The 5875-nt window shown below is 42.1% G+C and overlaps 1 protein-coding gene across 1 annotated transcript in view; it reads left to right on the top strand.

Annotated features, from left to right (window-relative positions):
• The window catches only part of LOC107572350 (protein lyl-1-like), a 17022-nt gene that overhangs the window by 867 nt on the left and 10280 nt on the right, over window positions 1-5875 (top strand). The gene's annotated exons all lie outside the window — the stretch shown is intronic.

Genomic DNA, 5875 nt, shown 5'->3' with positions numbered 1-5875 from the left:
CTCTCTCTCTCTCTCTCTCTCTCTCTTGCTCTCTCTCTTCAGCGTTCACACATCTCTGACCTTAAATACATAAAATATTACTGTAACACTTTATAATAGCATTCAGTTGTAAGTCAGATGTCTTCTCTGACACACATGGAGTATAATGCTGTGAGTAACTTATTAACCATCTACTAAGGATCTGTTTGATTATTTCATGATGTGCTATTTTTTTTTTAAGATAACTTTCGACAGATTTGTAAATCGTTAGCATATTACTTAATCATTTGTGAAGGTAAAGTCATGTTTTGTAAATGATTAGTTCATCATTAACTAATCGCTTATAAATGACTTACAACTGAACGTTATTATAAAGTGTTACCAGAAAATACTCTACAAAACGTATTGAAATAACTAGTTGGATAAACGTAGCCACCATGTTAAGACTGTCTGAAGAACTAGTTTGAGTAACCAGCCGCTGTCTTACTCTTCCAGTACTAACAAGACCAACCTACCTTTTCATAACGGCATTAAAAAAGTTATGGCCAGTCTTCAAGAATAAATAATAGATGACTAACTTTTTAAGACTAGTCTAAACCGTTCATGCACCCCCCCCTCATGGGGTCTAAGCGAATCTCACAGGTGACCTGTTGATCTGAAGAGTGAGCAGTCTGAGAGCTGAGGAGTTTGTGTGTGTGTGTGTGTGTGTGCGCAGGGAGGACGATATGCTGGACATGGCTCCGATGCTGCAGGAGAACTCTCGTCTGGGCTGCCAGATCATCCTGACGCCGGAGCTGGACGGCATAGAGCTGACGCTGCCCAAGGTCACCAGGAACTTCTACGTGGACGGCCACGTGCCCAAACCGCACTGAGGGTTCGTGACGGATCGCAAAGCACTGTGGGACACCGACGCTAGGCAAGCCTCTGGTTAAAGGCTCGAGCATCTCTGAGCTTCTCATCCGGTGAACTCTGGAGCTCCGGCTGAATTCGGTGCGCAGGTATTTCCTCACGAAGGACTGCGGCGTGCCACTTCATTATCCGCCATATAACCACAACATCAGAGATAGTGTACAATCCAACACCTGCTTCTCTCTGGCTCTTTTCTTTTGTATGAATAAAATTAAGCCTTTTTTTAGGACCGTCAAGATTTTCCGCATCAGGTTTTATGACGGTGCTCATGGTTTCCCATGACTGTAATGCAGATGTTGTAATTCATTCATAGTTTTGTAATTCCCATTATCCTCGATGACTTGCTGTACTGCAGCAAAATATTACTGCAGTACCATATCTTATTGATGAAAGGAAAAATTAAAGAATGTGAGTGATGCGTAAACGGGCTTCATTTTCTTCATACACCGTTTGACTTCTTACTTCTTTGTTGGTTTTGTGGTGAAGTATCTATCAGCTGGACGTGATCTCCACGTTTCATGAGATTCTCCAAAAACAAACATTCCACAGTACAAATAATTTCAGGCTTTTATAAATGTTACCTTGTTCAGACTCTGGAGAAAGAGTAGCGCTGCACATCTGCTCTGATGAATGTCGATTCTCTGCAGATTGATGTGGTTTACAGTAAAAGACGGTCAGTAGCTGCCGTTCTGCACTTCATTTCATTACTAATAACCACACAAACCTGTCAAACACACATTTCTCCTTTCTCTACTCGTCATCACGCGCACAAATTATTCATCGGTCTGTAGAAACCACAAATCTGTGAAGTTTGTTCAGTAATAAAAATGTCATGCTTGATTCTGATGTATGAAATAAACAGTAGTGCGTCATAATCCGTGTGTTTGGAGTAAATCATTAATTCATTACAATAAATGAATCCAATATCCACTCATTTAATTTAGAGAATTTTACCCTGCGTCCCAATGTGCAAACTATCCACCGTCTGCCCTAAATAGTATTGAAAATTGCTAATATATCACAGAGTTTTGCACATTGGGACGCAGGCTTTGTGTCACAGGTGAGCTCACGTGACAGGAGGAGGATTGCGTCTCAGCGTCTCAGTGAGTTTATTCCCATCTCTTCAGAATCACACAAACACAAACTCCTCATCCTCGGCTCGAGCTGCTGCTGCTGGTGTGTGAGGAACAGGAGCGGGACTGTTACTGTGTAGCGACTGCTGAGAGGACGCGCTGCGATCTGTTACATTGTGAGTTATAAGAGCAGCGTTTGAAATATTCCAGAGTAGAACTAAACTCCGAAAATTTATAAGCCTTTTGAATTACGGGGACACTGAAAATGTCCTCATAAATCACCTTCTCATTGTAATACCTGTCATACCCATGTTATTATACAAATTTGTGTCCTCATAAACCACATAAACATGCACACACTCTCTCATGCACACGCTCACACACACACACACACACTCACGCTCTCACTCATTCACTCTCGCACACGCACACACACACACACGCTCTCACACAGACACGCACACACACACTCACTCACTCACTCACACACACACTCTTTCACACAGACACGCACACACACACTCACTCCCTCACTCACACACACACTCTTTCACACAGACACGCACACACACACTCACTCCCTCACTCACACACACACTCTTTCACACAGACACGCACACACACACTCACTCACACACACTCTCTCACACAGACACGCACACACACTTACTCACTCACACACACGCTCACTCACACACACACACACACACGCTCTCACTCATTCACTCTCGCACACGCACGCACACACACACACACACTCACTCACTCACACACACGCTCACACACACACACACACACACTCACTCACTCACTCACACACACACACACACACGCTCTCACTCACACACACACACACACACGCTCTCACTCACACACACACACACACACGCTCTCACTCACACACACACACACACACGCTCTCACTCACACACACACACACACACGCTCTCACTCACACACACACACACACACGCTCTCACTCACACACACACACACACACGCTCTCACTCACACACACACACACACACGCTCTCACTCACACACACACACACACACGCTCTCACTCACACACACACACACACACGCTCTCACTCACACACACACACACACACGCTCTCACTCACACACACACACACACACGCTCTCACTCACACACACACACACACACGCTCTCACTCACACACACACACACACACGCTCTCACTCACACACACACACACACACTCTCTCACACAGACTCACACACACACACACACTCACTCACACACTGACTCGCTCACCCACACACACACTCACACTAGTTAGTGCTGGTCAGCTCACTCATTACTAGTACTAGTGCTCACACTCATCACACTCAAATCTATATTATTAAGTGTTAAACTGCAGCATTTGTGCTTCAAACATGAATGATTCCCAAGGAAATAAGACTGATTTTGATTTTGACGTAAGCAAAAATCTGCTATTTTACGTTTATAATCACAGGTGAAAAAAAGTGCACGTCCATAATGTACTTAAAGTGCTAATTTTGTCCTTAATATACTAAAAAATATTCTTTAGTACTTAAGAAACTTAAGATCATCTAAGTGTACTCAACTGTGCTATTTTGGGACACCATGAATGTGAAGTAAAATGTGCTTTTAACATACTATGTATTTAAAAAATGTATTTAGTCACCACTTGCAGTACACTTGAACCCATCTTTCATACACTAGTACACTCAAGTGCACTTACAAGTGGTGACTAAATACATTTTTTAAATAAATAAATCAGGGCTGTAATGTTCTCTCACTTATGAACGTCAGTCGCCTTGGGTTTATACTGACATGTCAGAAACAAACCTTTATGTTTACATGCATGACATCAGAAAGTTGCAGAAGTCATATTTACTGTTCAATGCTCGTTATGAACTGAGAACGTTATCTCTAACACTTGCAGTTTCACAGATTAATGAATCAACACTGCAAACATTTTTCTTGTCAAGTAAATGCTTCATGATTCAAGAATGTTTAGATATTTATATTAGAAAACAAGACAAAAATACTAAGAAAATCTATTTTTGCAGTGATCTCAGACGATCAGGAACAGTCCTATTCCTCATGATTTGAGCACTGTAAATCATTGGCTGAGACTGAGAGTGTGTGTTGTGGTTCTGATCTCCTGTCCTTCTGAGCGATGCTGGAGTGAGTTTGGCCCCGGCCTGTCAATCGGAAGCGCATTAAGAAATGAGTTATGAATAACGAGCATTCGTGCGCTCACACCTCTCACCGCGGTGCACATATTCTGTTTGGAAGATGACCGCCGCTCTCGCCAAAGCGCTCGACATCAAGCCTCCAGCGCTCCAACAGGAAGTGTGGACAGGAAACAGCTGTCCCTGACATCCTCCCTCTGCTGCTCCAGGTGCATCCTGGGTACTCGAGCGGCGCAGACACAGCTCTATCTGTCTCTGATGGTTGTGTTCTGATGCTGTCGTGAGCTCTGGTGAATCTCGCTGCGCGTGACGGATATATTAATCCCTCGCACAGGTGTGAGCAGCGCATGGGTTTCTGCATCTTATCAAACCGCATGATGTGTGACCGGCTCTCGCTGGAGTTCATTTAGTCCACAAACCGTGACCGAGAGCATCGCTCAGTGAAGCAGCTCAATAATGCACATGATCGGAGGAATGATTCACGATTGGAGCACAAACACACACTGACTCTAGCTAGGGATGGGCGATACCACTTATTTTGTTTTCGATACGATACCGATATTTTTCAAGGCAGTATCGTCGATACCGATACGATACTTCTGAACTAAACTTTTAAATGATGAAATGTATTAAATTATTAAATTACTAAGAGTAAAATGGGTAATGATAACCACTTAACTTTGTTTAAAACACATTTTAACATTCAATACGCCTTAATTGTAATTTATTAGGTTATATTTTTGTTTGCACATGGTTCAAATGTGTTTTTGTTTACACATGATTCAAATCTACAAATACTACAGTTGAACTATGGTCATTTTAGTAAAACCATGGTTCATTATCATAAGGGACTGCCAGTGACCGGCTGTTGCATCCATAAAATGCAACCTTTTTGTTCTGACAGTGTATGATTTCTATTAACATTACTGAATAGAACATGACCTATATTATCTTTCAACGTTCAATTTAAATAAATGTAATTGTACAAACTATGTAGGCTACGATTTCAATTTGTTTATTGTGAAATAACTCAAACATATGTTTTTTTCTGTCCTCTGATAAGCATTGTTCAGGGCTGTTGTTCCCAAAAGCTTTAATGCTTTCTTATGATACTTTTGGGAAACGCAGCCCTGTTTGAATGCGCTGTCAGCAGTGAGTGAACGCTCTCTTTGATTGATTAGTTCTGTCTTGCAACATTTGCGTGTGTTCAGATGAGCAGGAAAATAATTCTATCCTACACAATTACTTGCGAACAAAGGTTATTTGTTCAATTCAATGCATTTGTACGCATTATTATTATTATTTTAAATAAACGAAATCACTGGTAAATAAAACACACCTTAGTATCGATATTTTTAGTTTGAGTATCGATACTTTCGATACTCGCGTCAGTATCGATATATCGATATTTAGGATCGATATGCCCATCCCTAACTCTAGCACTTACTGCTGGAATACAGGACTGACTTACAGTCCGGACGAGTCAGTGCTAGCTGGAGAAATCAGGCTGCAGATGTTGGGTTCTGCGTGTGTTCGTCGTGAATGTCTGTTAGTGTGTGATGAGTGACTGGTGTGATATCTGTTGTGTTCCAGCCTTTAGTGCTAAAGCTTTTATCACCAGCCAGCAGTGCCACATCTGACACACACACAGTCACAGTCACTGAACACACACACACACACACACAGTCACAGTCTCATTCACTCACTCACACACTCACACACACAC

The sequence above is a fragment of the Sinocyclocheilus grahami genome, unplaced genomic scaffold (genome assembly GCF_001515645.1).
Source record: "Sinocyclocheilus grahami isolate Dianchi unplaced genomic scaffold, SAMN03320097.WGS_v1.1 scaffold1737.1, whole genome shotgun sequence".
Lineage (NCBI taxonomy): Eukaryota > Metazoa > Chordata > Actinopteri > Cypriniformes > Cyprinidae > Sinocyclocheilus > Sinocyclocheilus grahami.
The sequence above is the reverse complement of the archived record's forward strand: the minus strand, read 5'-3'. Positions and strand labels throughout refer to the sequence as shown.